Here is an 18,838-nt window from a genome sequence, read left to right as displayed (position 1 = left end):
TATATTCTGCTCAACAAAAGCAAGTCACTAACATCAGCTCGTATTCAAGTGGAAAGGCATCCTGTTTGCTTCCAGTTTTGGGCATTCATCACTTCCTTCAACCTAGCCTGGGAAGTTACACAACGTCACTTATATATATATTCTGCTCAACAAAAGCAAGTCACTAACATCAGCTCGTATTCAAGTGGAGAGGAATTAAACTCCATGTTTTATAGGAGTATCAAAGTTTGTGGATATCTTTTAAAACCACCTCAAAAAAATAAAGGAAAAAATCCTGTCTTCAGAGATTTTTTGACTCTCCAAACACAGCTGTAAATGCTGTATTTGTTTTCTATTATTGTGTAACAAATTCCCACAAATTTAGTTGCTTAAAACAATACCAACTTATTAGCTCACCATTTACTATCTTACAGTCTGTAGGTCAGAAGACTAGCACAGTGTAACTAGGTTTTCTCCTCAGGGTCTCACACAAGCCTGAAATCAATGTATCAGGTGTTAGCAGGACTAAGTTCTTATCTGACAGCCATGGGGAAGAATCCCCTTCTAAGCTCATTCAAGATTTTGGCTGGATTTGTTTCCTTGTGCCTGTAGGATTGAGGTCCCTGTTTTCTTGCTAGCTGTCAGCAAGGGACTGTTCTCAGCTCCTGGAGGATGATCCCCCTCATTGGTATTTCACAACATAGCTCTTTACATTTTTCCAAGTCAACAGGAAAAATGACTCTCTGACTTCTTTCTCTGACTCCTCTGTATCTGAAATTAACACACACATTTAAAGGGCTCATGCAGACAATCATCCTTCCTTAAAGTCAACTGTGCCATATAACATACTCGAATCATAGGACTAAAATCCATCATATTCACATTGTGAGGAGTATGCAAAGTCTGTACACTAGGAAGTGGGGATTTGGGGGTCATCTTATAATTCTGCCTACCACAACCATGGACCAAATTTAAAGTAAGTGACATATTTGACCAGCTGTTGGAGTGCCATGAAGGAGAATTCATTTGAGCATGCTTTCTTGAGTGGCAGAGTAGAAATCTAATTGAAGTAAACTACTGCAGTATGCATGGGGCACAGTGCACATAATTAAAATAATATGAAAACTTTACTTTCAACTTTAGGCTCAACTTTCAGATAAAGCATGGAAGCTTTGTCATAATTGCAGAATAGAATCTAAATGTCATCACTATTGACAATGCAAAAGTCAAAATATAGCTCATACAATTAGTGGACAGGAGGGTGAGAGGTGAAGGAATGATTATGGGTATTGATATACTTATCTAGCAATAAAGAGTTTCAGTACACACTATGTTTGAAAAACAACAAAAAACCCCAGAAATTTGTTATTATATATAGACTATCCTAAAGATGCTACCAGAATACTACTAGAGCTCATCAATAAATTCAGGATACAAAATTAATATAGAGAAATACGTTGCATTTCTATATATTAACAATGAACTATCAGAAAGAGAAATTAAGGAAACAATCCCGTTTACCATCACATCAAAAAGAATAAAATACCTAGGAATAAACCTACCTAAGGAGGTAAAAGACCTGTACTCAGAAAATTATAAGACACCCATGAAAGAAACTGAAGAAGACACAGATAGAAAAATATACCCTGTTCTTGGTTTGAAAGAATCAAAATGTTAAAATGACCATATTAACCAAGGAAATCTACAGATTCATTGCACTCCCTATCAAAATACCAATGGCATTTTTCACAGAACTAGAACAAATAGTTTTTAAATTTGTATGGAAACACAAAAGACTCCAAATAGCCAAAACAATCTTCAGAAAGAACAGAGCTGCAGGAATCAGGCTCCCTGACTTCAGATTATACTACAAAGCTACACTAATCAAAACAGTATGGTACTGGCACAAAAACAGACACATAGGTCAATGGAACAGGACAGAGAGCCCAGAAATAAACCCATGCAGTTATGGTCGATTAATCTAGGACAAAGGAGATAAGAGAAGACTATATAATGGAGAAAAGACAGTCTCTCTAATAAGTGGTGCTGGGAAAACTGGACAGCTCCATGTGAAAGAATAAAATTAGAACATTCTTTAACATCATATACAAAAATAAACTCAAAATGGATTAAAGACCTAAGGCTAAGACTGGATGCTATAAAACTCCTAGAGGAGAACATAGGTGGAACACTCTTTGACATAAATCACAGCAATATTTTTTTGGATCCATCTTCTAACACAAAGGAAACTAAAGCAAAAATAAACAAATGGGACCTAATTAAACTTAAAAGTTTTTGCACAGCAAAAGAAACCATAGACAAAGTGAAAAGACAACTTACTGAATGGGCGAAAATATTTGCAAATGGTATGACTGATGAGGGATTAATAGTTAACATATGTAAACAGCTCATACAACTCAACATCAGAAAAAAACAAACAACCTGATTTAAAAATGGGCAGAATAACTGAATAGACATTTTTTCAAAGAGGAAATGCAGATGGCCAACAGGCACATGAAAAGATGCTCCACATTGCTCATCATCAGGGAAATGCAAATCAAAACCACAGTGAGATATAACCTCACACCTGTCAGAATGGATATCATCAAAAAGAACACAAATCACAAATGTTGGTGAGGATGTGGAGAAAATGGAATCCTCATACATTGTTGCTGGGCATGTAAACTGGGGCAGCCACTGTGGAGAACTGTTTGGAGGTTTCTCAGAAAACTAAAACTAGAACTACCATATGACCCAGCAATTCCACTCCTGGGTATCCTGAGTATATATATGAAAACAAAAACAAAAACACTAATTTGAAAAGATACATACACTCCAATGTTCATAGCAGCATTTTTTACAGTTGCCAAGATCTGGAAGCAAACTAAGTGTCCATCAACAGACGAATGGATAAAGAAAATGTGGTATACACAATGGAATACTACTCAGCCATAAAAAGGAACAAAATTTTGCCATTTGTAGCAACATGGATGGACTTAGAGGGCGTTATGCGAAGTGAAATATGTCAGACAGAGAAAGACAAACACTGTATGATGTCACTTATATGTGGAATCTAAAAGATACAACAAACTACTGTATATAACAAAAAGAAGCAGACTCGCAGATATAGAGAACAAACTAGTGGTTACCAGCTGGGAGAGGGAAGTGGGGAGGGGTAATGTAGGGGGTGGGGAGTAAGAGGTACAAACTATTAACTATAAAATAAGCTGCAAGGAGATACTGTACAACACAGGGAATATAGTCAATATTTCATAGTAACTATAAATGGAATATAACCTTTAAAAATTGTGAATCACTGTATTGTACACATGTAACTTACATAATATTTTACAGTAATTATGCTTCAACTAAAAAAATAGAATAAATTTAAAAATAAATAAATTAAATATTCTACTCATTACCAAAAAAAAGGAAAAGTAGTACTATAATTTTATTGAGAGGAGGTGGGAATGAAGCAGATTTTAAGTAAGCTAACTCTTTAAAGTCATGGTATAACAAGCAATAAATCATACCTACTGTTGATAAATTGAGAAATATTAAAATGAGTATATCATTTAGAGAAAATGGAGGTAACTAAGTTTAAGCATGGAAATCACAAATGATTGCTTCCGGTGTTTGCGATTGGGGTGGGGAAAGGTAAGGTAGGGACTACTGCTTTTAAAAATAAACTACTTTGTAATATGGTATTTTAAAATATTTGCATATTATTTTGATAGAAAATTTTAAAAATAAACTACTGAATGAAATAGATTTGTAGACAGAGGCCCTCCATTTTGCTAAGTTAAGACTCATTAATTATCATTTTTTATTAGTAGTACTATTTAAATCTATATGAATATTACTATATGAATTATTACTAAGACTATTTCACATTGTTTAGAAAGCTATAGCAGAAGTTTTACAATTCCATGCTAAAATTTAGAGATAATATAGAAACAATGTTGGTAGAATTTCCTTGAATAACCAGCTTCTGTCTTATTTTAAAAAATGACCACAAGACTAGTGAAAATGACTTGTCCTTAGTGAATCTATGCAATCTATGCAGGTTTCTCTTTCAAGAAGTTTGAGTACAAGTTTGCAGGAAAAAATTAGTGTTTAGTTCAATTTCTTGGTGAAAAATTGCCATTATATTTGCTCATCTTCAAGATTTACGGTGATTTTCTTGTCCTATAGTTTCCTTAGAGATTCTTAGCAGTGGTTCAGCTATCTCATCTGTGAATTTCCCAGAGACTTCAGTAATTTACCAGGACACCATTTGCTCTATCAGAGATTACATTTAGTCCAACAGCCTGTGCTCTTTAATATACTTATCTTTAAGTACTTCCATTCCTTCTTAATGTTTTCTTTTTTTGAATTTTATTTAATTTATTTTTTATACAGCAGGTTATTAGTTATCTATTTTATACGTATTAGTGTATATATGTCAATCCCAATCTACTTCCATTCCTTCTTATGAATGCTATTTTCCACTTTTTAATATGAAGATGATTCTTATTCATATGGGAAATGGAGTAAAAGTATGAGATAAGTAGTTTCACTTTTTCTTTGACAACTTATTAATATGATTGGTTATAGGCAATGAATCAATACTTTGCACATCCGGACATATGAAATGTAAATTCTACAAAACTATTTTGTTGCGTTAGACAGTACCACATGATTTGAAATCATTATTTTTATAAAATTATGGGCTGTAACTATCCATTAGAGAGTATTGGATTAAAACCCATTAATAATAAAATCAGTGCATCATCAAATTAACAATTTTTATGAATATCATTAATTTGGTTAGCACTCAAATTGTTTTTTCTATGACCATATGATTATGGGAAATAAAAACATAATAATAGTTCTCATGGGAATTAGAAAACTGGTTCAAATTAACCTATTACAGTTTTGTTTTTACAAGTGTTTTTGCTATTTGGAGAAGTATAGTATGTCACTCATTTCAAGCAAACCCAAACTGATGTTAATCTCCAAATGGAAATGAAAAGTGTTCTCTCTTAAGGATGCCAGTTTAAGCTATACCTCAGCAATGTAAAATGAAGTTTTTCTGATTATTTGACTTGAACTGCCTAGTAATATTTGCAACAGTAATGGTAACAAAACTATCCTCTATGACGTGCGTGTCATTCACCAGGCACTATGCTAAGTGCTTTTCATACGTTGTGTTTACTTTAATTTAGTACCCTACAGGTAGGTGTTATCCTTTTTAAGTGTATCAGAAAACTTGGGTCTGAGACATTAAATATTGTGCCATAGGATAAGTTAGGCTTAGCATTAACTTTTTTTTTTCTTAAGCACCCTGTTAATAATTATAACAACTGTCTCCACTTAATACACCAACTAGTAGTATGACCTAAATTTAGTGACCAAAGGGCAAATTAATTCATATTACATTTGGTTAAGGAATAGGAGGTAAGCAATCCATGAATAAAGTTGAGCTTTTCCACTTGATTGTATCTGATAAAAAAAATTACAATTTCATTTTGTCTTAGATGAAATGATTCAAAATAATTATTTTTCTGACATTCAATACATAGGTCCAAAATAATTACATTAATGCTTATTGAGTTATAATTTTTTGTATTTGAAATATCTGTAAATAATTTTAGAGGCATTTCTAAGTCAATGAAGGTTATGTACGGAAGGACTGAAAACTGATTATATCTACAGCATCTTCCTAATAGAATGCAAATTCAGTTAATAATTAAGATTTTAGTTTTGAGATTTAAACTCCCTCAGACAAATATTCTGTCAAAGCTTTGAAATTCTTAGATCATGAGTAATGTGTAGGCTAAGTTTTAAATTGTTTACCCATTTTCTTAAAGGTAGGTCCCTTCTTTTTCTATAAATCTCTTCAAAACTTGACTTTGGAAACTCCACTTATCATTCAGTTCACAGATGATTCTTGTGATGGATAGCTCAGTAACACAAATATCCTTAGAGGCATTGCTCGCATGGATGCACATTGTAAATCCTAACCTCATGTTCTTTCAAGCACTGTGTTTTCTTTTAGAAAACTAGGAACAGAAAAACTCTATACAAGCATTTCAATAACGTAATATATCTTTAAGAAAAAACTCATCTTCTACTTTTCGGGATTTCTTTTTCTCTCCTCTCCCACAGAATCCTCCCAACATAATATCCATCCTTCCCCCACTTCCCATCCAAATCAGCTCAATCACCCATATTTAAAAAACAAAAAATCTATGGCTAGATTTTTTCCAGGCAGAAGAAGAAAAGCCCCTGCTTTCCTCCAAAGGGCAGATGCTAACTTCTCCCATCTTCACTCCTAGGCCACCAAGAGTTCCATTACCTTTAGTATTGGGTACACAGAGTCACGGGACAGGAGAGCATCTAACATATAGAAGCTTTAACATAATGTGTAAAAAAAAAAAAAAATCAAACCATTCTGCCTCATAGCCTCTTCTCATTTGCTTCATGTGTTTGGTATTACATTTCTACAGTTTTCCATGATGTTAACATCTATACTACAGATCGCATAATAAGCACCCAGAATATGGATGGCATGTATTTTTCTTTTAAAAAATGGAGTATTTAATAAGTGTGCATTCAGCAATTATTGAATTGAGCAGTTGTTAAATTGAGTAAATTTCTGTCACGATCATTTCAATTTCCATAAACTCTTGGTTGCAATTTTTTTCTATTGCAAAAAATTTACTCTACATAGAATACAACTGCTTCAGGATATTCACATGATAATCTTACCTAACAGCTCAATTTATACTGATTCATTTAAAAGTACTGAAAGAGATTTGACAAAAGCTGATATATCTGCACACTTCTTTCCATATTAAAGCATTGTTGTAGGCAGCACAAGGAGGTGACATTCTTTTCAGCCCCCAAGACTTTTACTTTAGAAATGTACCTGTGCTATGAAGAAATCATTCTTTCAGCACTGCCTCTACCTTCCATTCCTCACAGCAGCAAGTACAGATTCTGTTTGTATTTCCTATAGCTTTTTATGTGATTGCCAGGAGCAAGATAAAAATTTGTCTTGCAAAGCAAGTTTTAGTTCAAGTACTGTGTGAAAAGTAAATGCAATCATTTTCACTACAGATATTTTCAAATAAATTTGGAATATAAAACGTTCTAACGTTCCCCAAAATATGCACACACAAAAAAAGTATCCGATACTTAGTGCCCTAGCTGGAGGTCATATTCCTTATCTGTCAAATAGATTAAAGACTGTAGACTCTGTTTTATGGGTTTTTATAGAAGTTAACAAATGGACTCCAAAACAGCACTGGACGTAGACATCTAGTTGGCAGATGTAAGAATAAAGAGAATAAATGACAACTGGAAGATTTCCAGACTGTAAGTTTCTGGTGTAGAGAGAGTAAGTAAGTAAGTAAGTAAGTAAGTAAGAACTTACTAGTTTCATGGAATTCATTAAGCAGACATTTTAAAGTCCCTGTTAATCTTGCATTTCTGTACCTTCTTCACTCTGGACAGGGTGTCCTGAGATGTAGTTCTTCATATGTGTGCTATAAGGATGATTCTTCAAGAATAACCAATTAGATGCACTTGATACCAAGCAGTACGCACATCAGGAATTCCTCTTCTTGAATTTAATTTCTTTTTCCCCCTCTGTTGCCTCCTTTCTTTTCCCCTTACTTGATCTTTGTGATTATACGCTCTAATTAATTATTAGCATATAAAATTTTGCTTCAGTCTCAGTTTTTGTTGTTGTTGTTTTAGGAACACTTAATTATTACACAGGTAGAATGTGTTAATGAGTACAAGAGAGTTGTGAATGATGTGACAGGAGGGTTTAAAAAAAGAAGAGTTTTTTCCTAAGTGCAGTATCTAGGTTTGTCAGGAAAGTGATGAGGAGGCAGGGTTTTAGGTTTTATTTTGAAAGATGAACATAATTCTGATAGATGAAGAGGAGTAACAATGCCATTCTAGGTTGAACGATAGTTCAGACAACAGTGTGTCCAAGAGAAGTAATCCAAGAGAGGTTCTTTAGGAGAAAGCTGGAAGTAAGGATAGTGAATCAGATCACTGAAAATCTTGAGTACTACAGGCACACAGTGCTGGAGATCATACACTCTTCTTCCATGTTACCACACTCAATGCCATGTCAACAGGAAGCCAGAGCCTCCTGGAAGGGACAGATTATGAGAGTGAGCCGTGGTTAAGAAGCTTGGTTTTCAAATTTTATTCTGCATACAAATTTTCTGGAGAGAATTCTGGGATCTGTCCTCAGGCATTCTGATTCAGTTAAGCCTGGGGAGGTGCCTCAAGTCTGCATTTCTACTAAGTTCCCAGATGCTGTTTATACGTCTGTTCAGGGACCACACTTTGAGTAGCACCGGTTTAGAAAAGGTCTGCTCTTTCTATATCCCAGTCCTAAATAGAGGCAACCCAGATCTGTGTGTTTCTAAATATGGAATATAACATCTTTAGCCATCCTTTAAGTGCTTTCTGGGTATATGTGCATTTCGGATGGGTTGACATTTATTTTAAGCAATTTATAAAGCATTGGACTTGTGCACAACTCTAGTAGTTGATGCTCATAGAAAAAAATATCACCAGGTAAATCTGAAATTAAACTTTTCTAATTAACTCAATACTAATCTACTCTCAACAGAGATGATCAGGTTCCTGCTGGGATACGGCACAGAAAAGGAAGTTCTGTTGACAGGGAGATCCAGATGCACATGAGAGATCATGCTATGAGAAAGTAATGAGGACCCCAAATAAGGAAGATTAAGAAAAGTAAAGGCATCACAGAGAGTCTCACCTCCCTGTTGTAATTTTCCTGACTCTCTGTCAATGGATATTACTTAGCCAAGAGAGTGATCTGTCTTTGAGTAGCTTACAAATACAAAGAAGAGGCAGAGTATAGGATATGTAATCTAGAGTTCATCCACTGATCTCACACATTCCTAGGTCCTGTTCTGAGTGCCGCATCTCCAGAGAGAACAGAGCCATGTGGTGTAAGGTATCACTGAGGGAACTTGGGATGCTCAGTTTGAAAAAAATTAAAAAAAGATCCATTGTGGGAATGGGTGTTAGATACGTCAAGTGCCATTTTCTAAAAGGCTGTCATATAAGACACTAGGAGAAAAATAAAACGAAAGAAGGATAATGAATGAGACAATGAAACAATCTGGATCCAACATTATGATAGCCGTCCACATGGAATGTGCTGCTTGAAGAGGAAGAAAGTTCTGCATTACTGAAGCTGTTCAAAACAAGTCAGGGTAGCAGGCAATTAGTTAGAAATGCATTTTGTAAAGGTTTGGGAAATCCTTTGCTACTAATTCAAAGATGACAGGGAAAAGGGCTTTTTTTCCTAACTGGATATTTGCACGAATGTCAGGAGGTCTGAATTTATAGGTGAATATTCTGTTTTGTTCAAAGTACGAGGGAGACTCCACAGGTCGGTGATCTGAAAGTTAATATGGGAACAAAAAAGAGCACCCTCCTGACAGGGCACTGAATCTATATTCAACACAGCAGGGTCCCCGTGAACACTTAAAGTCCTCAGCGGGAAGTCGCCATCTTACTGAAATCTAGGTTTGCTTGCAATTATCAGGTCTTTTCCATGCTGTGTCCTGGAGTGTAAAGAGAAATTAACTGATGGTCTAATAAGTGAGAGCAGAAAAGGAAAGTCTTTTCTGTTGTGCTGAGTTAAGAATAAATAGGTTTCCATTTTCTTGCAGTGTCTGTTAACTTATGTTCATAAGGAGCACTGTTAAGTTTTCTCAACCAGAATGTGAACTAGAGAGGCTATACTAGGTGGCTTCATTAGAGTAAAATGATTTAACTTGTTGCTGTTGAGAATTCCTCATTTGATGCTCTCAGTAATATAACTTTTGGTAGGGAATTCTGGAAACTAGTATAGAAGTCAGAAACTTTGAAACAGATATGAAGGATGTCTTTAATGGGCTCATCAGTAGACTGAACATGGGCTGCTGAAAGAATTAATGAGCTTGAAGATGTGTCAACAGTAACTTCTCAAGCTGAAAAGCAAATGAAAAAAAAATGAAGCAAAATATCCAAGAACTATGGGACGATTACAAAAGGGAACATAGGCATATCTCATTTTATTGTGCTTCACTTTATTGCACTTTGCAGATATTATGTTTTTTACAAATTGAAGGTTTGAGGCAACCCTGCGGGGAGCAAGTCCATTGGCGCTATTTTTCCAACAGTATTTGCTCACTTCGTGTCTCTACTTCACATTTTGGTAATTCTCACAGTACTGCAGATTTTTTCATTATTATTATATTCATCATGGTGATCTGTGATCAGTGATCTTTGATGTTACTATTGTAATTGTTTAGGGGCACCACAGACCACATCCATGTAAGACTTGAACTTAATCAATAAATGTTATGTGTGTTCTGACAGCTTCACCAACTGGACATTCCCCCATCTACCTCCTTCAGCTTGGGCCTCCCTATTCCCTGAGACACAACAATATTGAAATTAAGCCAATTACTAACCCTACAATGGCCTGTAAGTGTTCAAGGGAAAGGAAGAATCCAACGTCTCTTGCCTTAAATCAAAAGCTAGAAATGATTAAGCTTAGTGAGGAATACGTGTCAAAAACCCAGATAGGCCAAAAGCTAGGCCTCTTGCCCCAAACAGTTAGCCAACTTGTGAAGGCAAAGGAAATGTTCTTGAAGGAAATGAAATGTGCTACTCAAGTGAACACATGAATGATAAGAAAGTTTTCTTTATATGTTTTAGATTTAGGTATTTTATATATTCTTTCTAGTCTGCAAACCCTTAATCTAGTCCTTATTTACTTCTTACTATACAATTCCCTTATGTTCTGATTAAATCACTACAGAAGAAAAGAAAGGCACTAAGTCTTTTTAACAGATTTCTTACTATGAGTTTATAGGCAAATTGAATACTACAAAATAAACTAATACAGTGGCCACAATGTACCTGGAAGTCTACTTTTTATCTAATTATCTGTGCTCTTTCAGTAATCAACAAAAAGATATTAATTCATAATTAATGAACCTTTTTCCACCCAAATGAAATGCAAGATTGAATTTTGGGGAATTACATAAATTTTTGCTTTGTTAAAGTGATGCAGATTTGTTGAATGGATATGATTTTGTAAATCTACTTTTATGTGAAAATTCTTTAGTCTTCTAGCAGATTCATTTATCTATATTGCTAAAAATAGCTTTTAAAATAAATTTTTAACTTAAGTATAAAATAAAATTGCTCAGGTAGATTCTCTTTTTCGATTAGGAAACATACATAATGTGAAAGACATTTACTCCTATGGTGCAATAAGACTAACAAATACAATTAAAATCAAAGTTTTTTTACGAGGCTATCAAAGAGCAGTGATGAACTAAATTCTAGAGAGGAAGTACCCTGTTAAATGAACAAAGAGAAGCAACAGCTCGAGCACCTGATCTCAGTGCAGGTGGTCAGAGGAGCAGATTTGTTATCAATGGAAAGACTTTGAGAGACAAGGAGAAACCAAACAAGAATGTGGTGAGCTACCAGAATGGATTGGAATTTTGAGGAGCCACAAATGTGAGAGGACACTTTCAGCCCCCAAATTCTTCTCTTCACCAAACCCCCATGTATTTTTCTGAGAAAACACCAGTGGAGGGAGTCCTGAAAGCTGAGAGAATCTATGGAGTCTCCCACATTTGCATGATGCTTCTAATCCTGCTAGGGCTGAAAACCAACTAGCTGAAACTTTGGCCTGATACCCTCCCAGCTCAAATACCAACAATAAAAAAGTACTCCTCCTCACCATCAGTGCTGTGGGAAATGAGGGCAGGGCTAAGCAGAGACAAACTCAACTGAATCTCAGTTCTAGTTCAGCCTCACCTCAACTTGATTTTTGGAGGAATCTGATAAACAATCACCATCCTAACCACCAGACAGAGAAAAGGGCTTGCTTGCAGTATCTTGGAAATATAAAACAAATCTTAATAGAAATATATTAGTGTTCAATCTCCTCTTTTCTGCCTAAAACTGTCTACAATATAATTTTTTAAAATGAGAATTTTTTAAAAAGCATGAAAATGTGACCCATAATCAAGAGGAAAAGTAGCCAACAGAAGCAGACCTACAGATAACCCAGACACTCCAATAATTTAAAAGTGACCATTTTATATGTTAAATAATTTACAGGAGAAGATAGATAGATATAATAACTGAAAAAATGAACAATTTCAGGAGAGAGGAGAAAACTTTTAAACAGAAGCTGTTTCATTAAGTTCTCTTCTTTACTGGTTTTTTAATATTCTCTTCAGGTTTAATTATTTTACTAACTTCCTATGATGTTTAAATCATTGAATAATAATTTTTTCCTAATATATACATATAAGGCTAGTAATTTCCTTTGTCTAATGTCATTTGGTAACCAATCAAAAATATTCCATGTGTGCTCAAAAGATATGTTACATGTGAGTTTCTGACATTTTTTAATGCTATGATTTGTATATGTCAGCTATTTTGATCTTGTTAATTTTTCGTTCAAATATTTTATAATCTTATTTAATTTTTTCCTGATTTTTCTTTCACTGTAATAGAATCTCCCACTATGATTATGGATTTATCTATTTCTTCTTTTATTCTATCTTGTAAAATCTAATGTAATAAAATTACAAAATTAAATGTAAATAATGTAAATTTAAATATAAATAATGATATATCTGGTTTAAATTAACATTTCAATCACTTGCTATATAGCTTTACTCTGTTTATTTATCTTTCCATTTTTACCTTCCTTTGGATTGATTTTATTAATCCACAACTTTCCCACTTTTAGCTTTGTAGCTATTCACTCTTGCACTGTTATTCAGTATTATACTAGAAATTACAATATACATCACTAATAAAAGTCTAAAATAAAGCAGTGCTTTTAGGACAATTTTTTAGAGCAGTTTTTGTATCACAGCAAAATTGAGGGAAAGGTACAGAGATTTTCCATATACCCCTTGCCCTCTTTGTCAGCATTATCAACAACTCCCCACCAGAGTGGTATATTTGCTACAATTGATGAACCTGCATTGACACATCATAATCACCTAAAGTCCATAGCTTACCTTATGGTTCACTCTTGGTGTTGTACATTCTATAGGTTTGGACAAATGTATAATGATGTATATCCATTATTATAGTATCATTCAGAGTATTTCCACTGCCCTAAAAAATCCTCTGTGCTCTGTGTATTCCTCCCTCCCCCAACCCCCATTCCCTGTCAACCACTGATCTTTTTACTGTCTCCATAGTTTTACCTTTTCCAGAATGTCATATAGTCAGAATCACGCAGTATATAATTAAAGCAATGCTTCTAATTCTTTCAAGAAAATGCAAAAAGAACTTTGCATTCTTTAACTCAATTTATATCCCTGCTGACTTATCTGCCAGCTTTTGGTGGTATATTTTAACTCTGTATCATGGCAGACACTGTAGTGGGCCATCCAGATCCCCCTTCACTGAAGGACTTTCTGCCCCAACTGCATGGCAGCCTCACAATGTCAGCCTCTTCTAGGATTGCCTCAACTGCATAGAGCCACCTCACACCAGGTCACACTCCTTCCTGGGTCAGCCCTCATCCAATAACTGATGTAGGAGAGTAAAGATCTAGCCAACTTGAGGCATTTCTGAAGGTTGATTTCTATTCCAAAGCTTTTTGTGGAGCAAAACTATTCAAATAGTAAACGCACTTGAAGCCTTCATTCCAGATGTGTGTTATCTGTGCTAGAACATGGCCTCAGGAACATAATATGAAGCTATTAATTTGGCTAATATGTTTTCTTTCATCCCTATTAGAAGAGAGGATAAGAAACATTTCATACTCACATGGAACATATTTAGTTTTTGCCCTAGAGTATGTTAATAATCTTCTCATATTAGTTATAATAAAACCCAAGAAGCTCTGGAGTGAATGAACATTGTGTACAATATTACACCAATCTGCTACATTGATAATATCATGATAATTGGACCAGATGAGCCAGAATGGGCTAGCATGTTGGAGACCTTCGTAAGAAACATTCTCCTAAGGTCTCCTACAATTCTGCATGTCTTACCACCAAGGCACTGACTACCCATTGTTCTGGACCATCTTTTCAAGAATGTTTCATAGCAAATAACCTTGGAAAATAAAGATAGTATCTCCCTCAAGAGCAAAGAGTTGTCATAAAATATGTGGCTTCCCTCAACTTGTTGTTTCTTTCCTGTAACAGAACTCACTGCGTGTGTAGGCATCTGGTATGTGGCCATATTCATGTTACCCTGTGGAAACTGGAGTTTAGGAAGCCAGTACAAAAATGGTGATGATCTGGTTACTGCTATTGCTATGAGTAATAAATTATAAGTCATACAAGTAATAAAAGGATTATCATATATTCTACCAGCATCCATCAGATTGTGGCAGGCTAACTACTTAACCTGTAAGTAGAGTAAAATCCAAGACCTTACACAGTTCTTGAAAGGATGGGAAATAAGTGCTTCCAAGATTTGGGAGCCTACCATATCGGTAAAAATTTTAGAGAACCAGTAATTAGATACATCAGGACATGTCATCCCAAGTAAAGGATGGTTACATTCAATATGAAGAAGGAAGCCCATGTCAAGGAGCCCTCTTTGGGTTCTGGTGGCAGCATATTTCCCACATTGGAATATAGCTCTGACGTGTACACTTGGTGACCCACCATGCTTTTAGCTTTGTGTATGTCCCACAGCAGAATAGGATCCCAAACAGATCCAGACTGTTGCACAAGCAACCCTACCACTTGGGCCATAAGACCAAGCAGATACTATTATTTTAGAGGTAACAACAGTGGAAGGAAATGCTGTATGGAGTTTATGTGATAATCACAACACAGACCCACAGGTTTCAGAGGTTTCAGGTTTTGGAGCAAGGCCATGCCATCTGCCTAAGAAAATTCTTTGCCTTTCGGAAAATAAGTCCTTATGTACTACTCGGCCACTGTAGATGTGTAGAGTGTCTGATATGGAACACTGGCCACCATGTGATCATAACTTCCTACTATGAGCCAAATTCTGTCAGACCCACCAAGTCATATGACCTAGCAATAAACAGATCTAGCAATGATCCATTATAATGTAGAAATTGTACATCTGTGAATAAGAATAAGCAGGACTAGATTACACAATCAAGTTGTACAGTAGGTAGTCAGACTTACATGCCATGCACTACTGATGCATTCGTACCTTTCTCTCAGCTCACACCTGTGTTGTGTGAGGGATCTCCTACAAGCAGCTGGCAGAGAAAGAAAAAGCTTGAGCTTGGTTATGGATGAGTTGTCTCAGTATGTGGGTGGGAGCTGAAAATAGATGGCAGCCATACTATAAACCCACTCAAGATTGGGTCTGAAAGACAGTGGTGTGGGAGCATCCTACCAAAGATCAGAGCTTGGGTTGTTTCATCTGGTCATCAGTTTTGTAGGAACAGAGAAATAATCTGAAGTCAGAATATATTCAGATTCTGGGCTTGGATTAGAGTAAAGGGAGACGTACCTAGACTGGATAGTGAAGGAGAGATATAATGAATATCAGTCCTGACCTGAGATGCTGTCATAGTGAGAACTATTTTTCCACCATTCTTCTTTTATGTTTTACCCCAGGAAGAGACATCCATCAGAATCTAATGGAACTGTTCCAGAACATATGTGAATACATGGATCAGAGTGACATAATGGGTGGACTGTGAAGAATGCTATATATAATGTGCCGTCCAGATTCTTTTACAATGAGTATTTGCCAGCGTCTGGGAGTGCTGCTGGCAAATAGCCTTTAGATGTCAACCATTTCAAGAACTGACTCAGCTGGAGAGAGCTCCCTCAACCAAGATTCCATTCCTTCCTAGGGGTGAACACATCAAATGACTGATCAATGTGAGAGTATAAAATCCTGGCTTGGTTCAACTTGAACTGTTCTAGACCCAAAGCTCCCCAAAGGATCTTCCAAGATGGTAATTGAGACTGGATGCTTGCTTAACTTCTCCTTCTTTCCAGTCCCTATTTCTTTCCTTCCCTTCCCATGGACATTAATCTCAAGGGCTCTCTTTAATAAACATCCTATTTGCTAAATTCTATCTCTGAGTCAGCTTATTTTAGAAGTTATATCTCTAAAAAACATTGTAGTTAATATTTTTTATATTTCTATATCCAATTTTTATTTATGTCTACTCATATTTACCTTTTTACTTGCTCTTTATTATTTCCTGTATCTCCACATTTCCTTCTGACATTAATTTTTTTTTTTTTTTTTGGCCTGAAGAACACCTTTAAGTATATCTTTTAATGAAAGTATGCCAGTGATAATTTTTTTCAGAATTTTTTGTTTGTGTGTCTAAATGCCTCTAGTCCAGCTTAATTTTGGAAGGGTATTCTCACAAGACACAGAGTTCTTGAGAAGTGATTTTATTCTTTCAGAATGTTCAGGATACCAGTCTATGGTCTTTTTGACTTACACCTTTATATTAAGAAAGCAGCTGTCAGAATAATTATTGATCATTTAAATAAAACCTGTCCTTTGCCTTACATTTTAAGCAATTTTACTATGAAAAAAACATTATATTTTTGAATCTATAGCTTAATATTTTAGTAGTTTTAGAAATTCTCTGTTATTACTTCATTGAATATTGCTTCTCCCCAATTCTCTCTCTGTCCTGTCAAGGTCTCCCAACACACATATTTAAGACTTTCTGTCTATTCCTTTTAGCTTCTATCCTTTCTTCACTTGTCTGTTTCTCTCTGCTTCATTCTGGGTATTTCCTTTTGAGTCTTGTTATTAACTAATTCCTTCTTCCACTGAGTCTAATCAGCTATCAAACTCATCCATTTAATTACTAATTATTGTTGTTATACATTTTTCAGTTCTAGAATTCTGTTAGTTCTTTGATATAATTTCCATTTCCCTTTTAGAATTCCCTTTTTGTCTTTTCCTTTTTTGAACATATCAAGCATGATTATTTTAACACTTGTATCTAATAATTTCATTATCTATATAACCTATGGATCTGTTTCTATTGTCTTTTTTCTCAGTAAATTTGCAATCATATTGTGTTATCTCCTTCCTTGTCAAGTAACTTCTGAACAATTACCAGAAATTGCATATACAAATTTGTAAATTTTACTTAAGAACTGTCATAATGTCTTTTTTTTCAGGAAGGAAAATGTTTACTTTGTACAGACAGAGGCATTAGCAGTCTTTAATTCAATTCCAGGGATTGAGTTTATTACCTGGGTATCATTCTCTCTGAGTGCCTATTTACTTTTGTTCATCATTAATTCTAGAGCTGATTCCTTTAGAATCCAACCCCAAACCTAGGGAAGTTACTAGGGTTCTCAATTCTTGGTGATTCTGGAATCTTATTTCTGTTGCCTTAACTCCAGAAGATTGTTAAAGTTCTGGCCTAATCCAGAATGGGCAGATGTTCCTAGAGAAAAAGCATTCCCCAATGCTGGGCTCAACCCTCTGGGTTTGATTCTTCTTATAGATCTTGGCCCCTAAATCTTTATTACACTGTTAGCATTTTGCTAATCTCAAGCAGGTTTTAGAAAAGTATTTTATCCAGTTTTTCCAGTTGCTCTCAGAGATTTGGTCTGATTACCTAGGCTGCCATTACCAGATGCAAAAGTCCAGTAATAATAATTTCTTAAACAGACTTTCAAACATTTTTCAAGATGCTCTGTACCTGAAAATTCTGTTATGTTCATTCATTTTTACATTAATTTCCATTTATTTTTATCTATATGACTCTCTCCTCCAGTTTAAGTTGCCTAGCCACAACTAATGACATAGTTAGGAGAACATAGATCATTTCCTGACACATTAGCTGCTACAATTTAATTAGAAGACAAACATTCCTAACCTAAAGCCTTTCCCCCCTTTTATAAATATGGGTGCAAAACTTGAAAGGACATAAAGGACATTTCTGATCCAGTGGAAATCTTAAAGGAACTATAATTAGTCAAATGATCACTACCCACCCTTCATATTCTGACCTTAAAAGTACTAAGGTCTCAAACCTAGGTAAGAAGGAGACGTTGATTGAGATGCTATTCGAATCTTACATGCAGCCTATTTATATAGCCCAGTGTCTTAGGTTGAGATTCCCCAAATTAGACCCTGAGATGAGGAATAAAGTGAAGGTAAAGTTAAGAAGTGTTCTAAGGAAAAACCAGTAAAGAATTGGGGACCTGGGGCATAAAGGAAAAGAACCACTCTGAAGTATAAAATCCAACAAAGTCCCATGAAGGAGATGAGGGTAATTCTGGCTTGCTCTTCCAGGGAATTCTGGAGGAAATGGAAGTCACATTTGAATTATACCTATATCAAAGGGGAATTTTCAAGTGCCGAAGGAGACATAGGGTAGCTGAATGCAGAGAGGAGAACCCAATGGGAGGGGCAAGAAATGCAGGAAGGGCGATCAGAACATTAAACACGCTCCAAGTAAACATTCCCTACTATATTTTGTTACTAAAAAGCCTTGATAATAACTCTTAAGTGCTATTGAAAACAAGTTTATAACTACTTTTGTTAAGGTATCAGAAATATGCTAGACTGATTCCCAAATATTAGCTTGGAGCCTTTTCTATTGCCTCATCCTTGTGGGCATTTCTCCTTCATTTGTTTCTTTAAACACTCACTAATTTGTTGCTCTTCAAATAATGTACGCTGCTTTTCTGGGTCATTTTCTTAATAAACGTTGACAACTAAAAATTGTGTTATCTTCTGAGCAGCAAAGTTATGTAGTACTGCAGTAGCAATGATAGTATATTTGTGCAATTTTCAAGATATGGGCAGAGTACAGTGGCAGGAACACTAACACAAAAGT

The sequence above is a fragment of the Balaenoptera musculus genome, chromosome 12, assembly GCF_009873245.2.
Source record: "Balaenoptera musculus isolate JJ_BM4_2016_0621 chromosome 12, mBalMus1.pri.v3, whole genome shotgun sequence".
NCBI classification, from domain to species: Eukaryota; Metazoa; Chordata; class Mammalia; order Artiodactyla; family Balaenopteridae; genus Balaenoptera; species Balaenoptera musculus.
Note: the sequence above shows the minus strand (reverse complement) of the source record.